Raw genomic sequence first — 9,399 nt, 5'->3', positions numbered from 1 at the left:
GACAACATACATATGTAATAAATGCAAGAAATCGTGTTTTCTTTATTTTTTTTAACACTTTGCCCCCAGGGGACGCTGATCGGCGATGGTAAGAAGCCGTCCCTTTTCCCCACGGGGCGCCGATCGGCGACGATGTGATATAGCGTGTACCGCATCTGTATCCTGGTCCGTGGGGATAAGCGTTGCACGCTCTGCCCGCTGTGTGGGTGGATAGTGTTAAGATAATGTTGTGTCCCCTGTGTCTGTGGAATGCTCTGTCTTTGTGGATTACAATTGCCTGTGATACATGTTGATAGTGATATTGTTAATAGGTGTTTTTAGAATAATCCCCGGGGCAGTGCCACTGACTGTAGTGTCTTTAGGCCATTCCCAAAAGGGGGACATTTCTCGTTCAAGCACAGTAGAATTGTAAATGGGCTGATTCATGTCACGCTCATAACTGTGCCTGATCTACAACAGGGAACTGCTGCTTTTTCTTTCCTAATCCCTTCTTTTTTCATTTTCCTCTACTTCTTTTGTATGTTTGTCACACTCTTGTGACCTGCTATTTCCGGGGTGCCTTGATGGTTGAAGCAGACCTTATGCTGTTGAAGCTAGAGAGGTGAGCAGAGTAAGTCTGATTCCCTGTAAAGACTTCTCTGTTGACACCCACCCCTTGGCGCTCATATGACCTTATGCAGTTGCGAGTGCCGAAAAACCCTCTATTATAATGAAAATTGTTTTTAGAATGGCAGATCAAACCGTACAGGAACCTGTCTGCTACGATTTACTTTATGTTACTTATGCAATGAAACTCTTTGACACATTGAATTGTGGAATACTACAATTCTGATTTATCTGATCTATCCCTGCAATTTTTTCTCTTCTGTAGAATTTGTTGTTTTCAGTGTTCCTGTTCTGGCCGCCCAGCTGTTGCTTGGTAATTGTGTCATTTTTTGAGAAGTTTCTTTAAACTCCTAATGTGTTGTACTTTAAATATCACGTAAAGTCCCTCTTTATGAAGAATATTAGTGGTTGGTTGGCAGGTGCTCTGGTGTGGTTTGCTTCTTCTTTCCTATCAAACATCTATCGTCTTTATCTCCCCTCCTTCTTTTTTGTGTTTGTTACTCTCTTGTAACACCTCTAACCTTCGGCACTTATATGACCATATTGTGTTTCAAGTGCTGTAAAACTCCTACTAAAACTAAAACAAAAGAATATTATCGTGAGTGTACTTGATGTTGGCATGTCTCAGTTGATGCAGCCCAGTAAGGTTTGGATACTTCTTCCTCAAGAGACAACGTCCTTGTATAAGTATAATAACGTGACAGTTGAAGCCATAGCTGTTTCTTCTGAGTTTTGCCACACAAGAATAGGATAATTTCTTCAAATTCTTGCCGAGTTTGTTTGCAGCAGTGTATTTAACTCAAAAGATCCGGGAGATGTGTCGAGAAGAATGAAGGTTTGGTCTGATTTGTCTTAAATTCTAAGATATTTTCCTTTTCGCAACTTTTTAAGAGAAGATTTTCTCAGTTTGAAAGTTGCAGAATGTGACTGTGTCATATATGTAAGTTATGTAACCCAGAGAGTGAATGTGCCAGAGATGTGAAACAATATTTCTTTTCTTTATTGAGTATTGTTTACTTTTGTACTTCTGCCTTAGGCAGTATCAGTCTCCTCCTCTCCCGCTCCCCCCCCCTTTCCCACCTCCTCCCCTCCCTTCAAGCCCAACATTTTCCCCCCATCCTATTCCTGCATTTTTGTATATTAGAAGTTTTCTCATATCTGTGAATCCCTTACAGTTTTAGATGTGAGTTGTTCTTGTTCTTGATATCATTATTTCTGTCAATAGAGTGAGCTCATTTTTAAAATGTAATTCATTGTTTCAGCCACAAATTACTCCTTTTGTTCGATAATAATATTATTACAAACAATTTAAGTGTTTAATACTGTGATCCTAAAGTTTCTGTTTCAATAATTTGAGTGAACTTTTTGTGAATTGTCTCCAAGCTAGTTCACAGACGTCGGAAATCTCGTGAAGTGCAGCAATGTGTTTAGACTGAATATTACTAAAAGAGTTAATGTGGTTTTCTTAAAAGAATTTGACTTTCTTGCTTAAACTTTCAAGCGATAGATGATAAGTTTGACTTATCAGACACTGAGGAATCGTGATGGTTTCTGTGAGTTTCTAGAATTAAAAGTCAAATATATGGAAAGAAATATGTTCAGCAGTGCCTGCATCATTATCTTGATGTGTTGAAAAGCATGCAGATAAAGGTCACATAAGCTTACCGTTCATTTACACTGAGCTGAATAGATTTTTGTTTTGTAATATCTGATGTAAAAACTAGTTATGTTTTTGAGCAGCTGTAAGTTTGTTATGAGTGCCTTGATATGTTTTGTATTGTTTGTGGTTGCCTGTTTTGTATTGATTGTGGTTACATGTTTTGTGTGTTTGTGAGTGCACAAGTTCAGGGAACATTATATAAGAGGTACTGAGAGCTCCGTGTGTTATATTGGTTGTCAGAGATGTATTGGATGTTTGTGTGGTTGTGTGATCAATATTTCAAACAATGTGTAGCAATGTTATAATATTATTTATTCTCATATTTTCCTTCACATAGACTGATATTTTTCATCTAAATAATTTGTTTTAAATCAGGCATTTATTCCAGAAATAACTTACATGTTCAGATACATCTCTGGGATGTGTGGTCCCTTAAATTTGACAAGATTGAAGTGGGTATTTTACATTTATAATGACCAGTTCGTATACTGTGTCCAACTGTAGGGTAGGTAAAGCTGACATCTTCCTTGTGTGTAATGTCAGAACAGTTTGGTGTCTCACAAGACACAAGAAAACATGGTCTTTGGGCTACATTTCCTTCATTATGTGGTCAGAGACATACTTCACACGCACTTCTGAACATTATATAGGAAGGGAAATCTGTGGCTGACATTTTTGTGTGCAGTAAGTGGTTTAGGCCAAGAGATAGGGTAGGGAGCATGAAAAGCGTTTATTATAATGGTAATGTCATTTCATGTTGGCCTACCTAATATCCTCCCCCTTCCCCCCCCCCTCGCACTCCCAATTTAAGCAAAAAAACAAGAAAATTCTGTATATTATTCATCGTGGGGGAAAAACGTTCATGAAGAAGCAGTTGCTTCTACTCCACAAGTAAAAATATTGGGCTAAATCTAAAAGACTATCGCACCCCATGAACAGCAGTAGTAGTGAAAAGGGGAAATCTGACTTTCTTCCCCCTTCCTGTAAAATAACAATTTGTATTTTAGGCGTCGGGCACTTTATGAATGGCATCATCAATATAATGTCTCCACTGGGGAAACCAAACGTACCGTACCTATGCTGGGAATGTACGAATATGCATGGTGTAGGGCACTTTATGAATGGCATCATCAATATAATGTGTCCACTGGGGAAACTAAGCGTACCCGTGCTGGGAATGTACGAATATACAACAAAGTAAAGTACACAAACTCTTACCCATTTATTTTGTGAAATTATTCTTTGACCTTTTTCTTTGCTTGCTGCTTTCACTAGGGGCGGGCACGAGACGAGCCGAGTACTCGTTTCTCGCGAGAAATGCTCTTCCCGTCGCTGCCCGGGCACTAAACTACTGCCCGGTACCGAGAAGTGATACTGCTCGTTGGCTTGACATAACGAGTAACAGTAACGAGAGAGAGAGAGTGAGAGGCGAGAAATGACATGCAGACAGTGCCACCCATCACCGTGCCGTCCTGTGTGTGAAACTGAAAGGGAGGGGAGAGGGTGGCGAGACGAGGCAAGTGGGGAGTTGATCAGGGCCTAGGCCTAGATCTCCCTACCTTCCTTCACCGCCTGCTCCTGCACAACAGGGCTAGCCTAGTTTAGATCCCCGCCACGACCGGCCTTCTCGCTAAGTGGATTGCCCGTACTGCGGGGCGAGAAGAGAAATTGGTCTCGAGATGAAAAGCATTTCTCAGGACACGAGACAAGAAGCAATTCTTGGAACCGGTCCCGGTGAGAAGTAGGTCAGCTTCTCGGTCTTCTCGCTCGGGAAGGAAAAAACGCTTCCCGCCCGTTTCTAGCTTTCACACACACACACACACACACGAAATAGATGTATTGATGTAGCATTCTATGTATTTATTGAGACACAACATGAAAGAAATGTTTTAGATAAAAACATGCGCAACCATTTTATGCCATATTTTTTACATTGATGTATTTTCTCTCACCCTCATATCACGTGCAATATGATGAGCTTCTCCGGGATGTGTTGACAGCGACTATGTTCCTCTCATGCATCGGAAAAACCTTTGCCATACATTGTACTTAAATGCAGCCCGCACTCAGCTTATTTTTATTTTCATACCTGCAAAAAATGTGAGAGTATTGCTACTCCTGCTTTTTTTACTGAATGCCAAAATGTTATTTTATTCTGTTTCTTGGATTCTGTTTGACAAGTCTGCCAGTTGAGGTGCAGGAGTGGGTGGTTGGCGGGTTCTCTGGTGTGGTTTGCTTCTTCTTTCCTATGAAACATCTATCATCCTTATCTCCCCTTCTTCTGTTTAATGTTTGTTACTCTCTTGTAACACCTCTAATCTCCTGGCGCTCATATGACCTTATGCAGTTGCGAACGCCGTAAAACCTCTACTAAAACAAACAATGAGGTGCAGGGAAATGAGGGCTGGTGTGGGCAGACTTCTGCACTTCAGACTGGTATGATTTCATAATTTGTGTCAAGACGCAATGGAATCGGGCGCTCATCAATTTTTGGGCTATATTAACTTAAAGAGTTAAATTGATATCGTCTTAAAGCTTGTTTAGTTGTCTTACACTGGTTGAAAAAAGTACCCGTCTATCTTGAATAGAAGTTAAGATATTTGCGACTGAAGGAGGTGAGGGGTTGCCTGATGTCAGAGGTGAAATTAGAGAGAAAATGGCCACCAAAGTTTGGTGTATTTCCAAAGCTTTGAGTGTCCTTAGAAAATACAAATGTACATTTTTATGTGCCTTTAATCATCGTTTTTTCAGTAAAATCCGCACAGAAATATGATTTGAAATAGACATAAAAGCTTTTGAGCTGAAAAAATCAAATTGAAGAAAATTGCCCAATGGCTGAAAAAATACTGATTTCGTCTATTTCCATAATTTTGACGAGCACCTGATTTCACCACAATGCCTTCCTTTTCATCTAAGGTAAGACTATTTTAATATCTTAAGTCACTTCCTAAACCATATGTTTTGTATTTTATTTTTAAAGTCCTATAGTTATCTGGTTAGGAAGCTGAAATATTGCCAGTTTTAAGATAAATCAATCCCCTCAAATCTCAAGGGGGAGAGATCTTGTAAGAAGAGAGGAAAACGTTGGAGTGGTTGTTCCTGAAACTTGAGACAGGTTCTTCAGCTGTGTGAGAGAGGCGTTGGGTCAGGGGTCAGATTTAAAGGTTAACAGTCACTGACCTGTCTTGGGCTGACTTCATTTGGTGAAACTATTTAAAAAGGAATCATAAGGTCTCATCTGTCTCTCTCTGTTTCCCGTGAAAGTTATTCAGTGAGTATACAAGATGTGCATTTTTATATATGTAAAATGTACCTCTATGCACATACACGCACTCACACACGCGCACACACACACATGCACATTCATACACACGCAGTATAAGAGAGAGAGAGAGAGAGAGAGAGAGAGAGAGAGATTTCTTTGGGAAACATTCTGCCCAGCCCACCCTCTCCCACCCCCACGTCTTTTCAACAAAAAAGAAAAGAAATGAGAGACAAACAAATTTGTCTTCATAATGTATCTATAGTATATAATAATGAGTAACGTATGTTGTTTGTAAACTATTTTTGGCTATATTCCTTTGAGATTGTGATTATTGTTCTGGCAAGATATTGTTATACATGTATTATATCGCAGTGGACTCCAAATGAGTTGAATTGAGTTCTGCAGATATTTAGCTACATCCCTGTGAATGTGATCAATACTGACTCTAGCTAAATATAATCAGTGTGGAAAATGTTATTGCTCTTTTTTCTTCAGAATTGACAATATGTTAGATTTATCTTTCTTGATCTTCTTTTACTTTTAATTACTTTACCCTATCTGTACGTCGTGTTTTAGTATAGTATCAATACGATGTGGGAAACTCTGTGCCACCACTTTCCAAAGAGGAAATTTATTCGTTAATCCGATCCGTACGCTTTGCATAGCAGTCTTTTCAAAATGACTTTTTGAGAAATTCTGAAAGTTTCAAAGACATCTTTGTACTAAAAGTATTCTAAAATGTGAAGAATACGACCCCAGGGGTACAAAATGACCCCAGAGCGTACGGATAGTGTTAATTGACTTGTTAACTTGTAATTTTTCTCACTTACTACATTGACTTCACCTATTGAAATGTCGGTGATTGGTGGGCCCTCATATGGGATCATTTTCTTCTTTTCAGTTTTCAGTACATAATATGCTATAACTATTTTCCTTTTCTTTTTCTTGCAAAGTATGGTTGACACAATGCCGACTCACTTTAAATTTAAAGTACAAACTTGACCACTCCCTGGAATTGGTTATTATGAAAGCGGATTTGACAGGTTTTGATAATTAGGCTCCTTTTACGATACTGAAAGAAACTGAACTTTCCCATGGGGTGGATAGGTTAGTCTTTGTTAAGGCCTTCATCAAGTGTATTGATGCCTTTGTCTTTGGTTAAGAAAACGACAGAATGTTCTGAATGTCAGTTCCGAGGTTTGTGGTGCTTGTGATGGTTTTAAGGACTCGGAATACAATGCATAGTTTGTGCTAATAACAACAAGAATGGTAAAGATCTTGAACATCTTGCCCTCACTGGAAAAATAAAAGACGTAAGAGGCAGGGGTTGATAAAGAATAACTTACTTAGTGATCTTAAACAGATGGGTGACAAGAAAAGACCAGGATAATATGTTTTATGGCACAGTGGAATCAGGAGCTTGTCAGTTTTTGGGTGAAGTGAGTGGGTATCATCTTAAAGTTAAAGCTTGTTTTTATTTGTCTTGCTTTAAATGAAAAGAATACCCATCTATCTTGAATAGAAGCCAAGATATTTGGGATTTAAGAAAGTTTGGGTTGCCTAGTGTCAAGTGTAAAATTAGCGAGAAAATGGCCTCCCAAGTTTGGTGGCTTCCAAAGCTGTATGGTTTGTGGAAACTGAAAATTTTTACATTTTTTGTGTGCCTTTGACTTTGATGAGTGTTTTTCAATAAAATTCACACAGAAATATGTTTTTAAGTGGACTTAAAAGATGTTGAGCCCCCCCCCCCCCTCCGAATTCTATCAATATTGCCCAACAGAGGGGAAAATATCGGTCCAGGAAATTACCTTTGCTGTCATGGAGAGCACATTGTGTTAACAAACTAAGGTGACACATTTACTGACTTATTGACCTCGAGACTAGAATGACGACTAAGCTTGTCTTTGTGAGTTTGTTAATTGCAGTAGCAGGAAAATTTCATCTTAGGAGAATGCCATATCTGCTCTCAACAACAAACCTCTGTGCTGATTGGTTGAAAGAATGTTTTGGTGTGCATTGAAGGAAGAGACAGTTTTAGCTGGTTAAGAATCTTCCTTGTTTGTAGAGATGTTTTCAGCATTTGTAACAAAAATGTGATACTTTTTCATGGCATTAGTCTGGCATACTCATAAGGAAATCTTTTTGTTATGTATGAATTCTGCTATGTACAAGGACATGTTTTAAATATGAAGAATATACGTTTATAATAGATATATTTTAAAAATTTAGAACCTGAAAATCTGTTTGCGATGTGCATGCTGCTAGACTGTATTTTGTCTCTGAAAACCCAGCAGATAAGAAGGGTTTAGACAATGAATCAGGGTGAAAGATACACATGTGTGTACTTCTGGTACTCAGAACCTCACCTGAACACATTGAAGTTCAGCAAGTCCCTCTGTGTCAAGTGTAATGCTGATTTCACCAGGGAAATGTCTTTTTTCTTCTTTTTTTTCTGCTATACATGTCTATGGAATACCTGTAGTGCAGACATCTTCCAAAAAATATTTAAAAGGCATTATTATGTGAGTGTGAAGCCTGTTGTTACAAAACATTGAACATAACTGAACCCAGGTTAAATTTTCTAATTCATTCTCTGTTTGAAGGATACTATAAAGACGCAATCGATGATACACATGTGCTATTACTATTTGTTCAGTTCTCATTATGAAGCTAATGAGCTAGCTCATGAAACCAAACCTTGTTTTACAAATAATATATCAATCATTCCGTTGTATGTTCAATACACTTATTTTTTACGATAAACATATTTTTGTGGTGTAACTCTACCAGGATGTGGCGAATTGCAAAGTTTGGATGAAACCAACATGGCAACAAGGTCATATTTGGTCAGAAACAGAGTGCATGCTTTACACAATAACAGTCTAGCGAGAGCAAGCAAGGGCTTGTTATGTTCCTCACATTGTCTTGCTGACACAGATAGAACATGTGAGACATTGTATAAGTATAAGACACTGAAAGGTCCATGTATATTACAACTGCTCGCCAACTTGTAGGAGCTTTTTATCGCATAAGGCATTCACTCTGTATTCGGCCTTTGGCTTTGGCAGGCAAATATACTTGTATTATGCAGCAATGGATGATATTTTGTGAAAGATTTGGAAGTCCTGCCTCCTCGATAATCTTGCAGTGTTGGTATGGGCTTCTGACTCTGTAACATACATGTCTATTTCCTTCTAAAATTATTCGGACCCTTGCCTTGGCGCTCATATGATCTAATGCAAATGCAAGCGTCGTAAAACCTTATAAAACTAACTAAAGACCCTTCCTTTCAACAGAAAAGCGGGATTTGGAAGTCCAAAAATGTCATCTAGGACTCATCCTGGAAGAGCGGCATCAAGTGTATATGCAGTCTAGCACTCACATAGTGAAATTGGCGGCATGCGGAAATGTTTTCGCTTTGTGCGAATTTCGCTATGTTTGCATGTTAAATACATGCAAGGAATATATATATGAGAAAAAATTTCTGGACCTCAATATCTGTTCTCTATGTGCTTGCTAGACTGTATATGCCACTGTAAATGTTTTCTTTTCCTCTTGTTATCATTGTATCATAGACTGAAGCTTGTGGGAGAATGATACTATTTGTCAATCACATACTGTGTGTATATGCCACTGAAACATATTTCCCCCTTCTGTGTTGTTATTGTATTATAGACTCAAGCCTGTGGGACTGAAAAAGCAACCCGTGAAATGGAGATGCGGTGCAGACTATGAAATATATTTGAATTATTTGGTTACAATGATCATGTGTTGCATTTTGTTCTGTGTTTGAAGAGAGAAAGGCAAAACTAGTGTTGTTTGAATATGGTGTGACGGTTTTATAAAACAGACAGTGGAAAGAAACACA

Source organism: Aplysia californica, unplaced genomic scaffold (assembly GCF_000002075.1).
Source record: "Aplysia californica isolate F4 #8 unplaced genomic scaffold, AplCal3.0 scaffold00548, whole genome shotgun sequence".
Classification (NCBI taxonomy): domain Eukaryota; kingdom Metazoa; phylum Mollusca; class Gastropoda; order Aplysiida; family Aplysiidae; genus Aplysia; species Aplysia californica.
Note: the sequence above shows the minus strand (reverse complement) of the source record.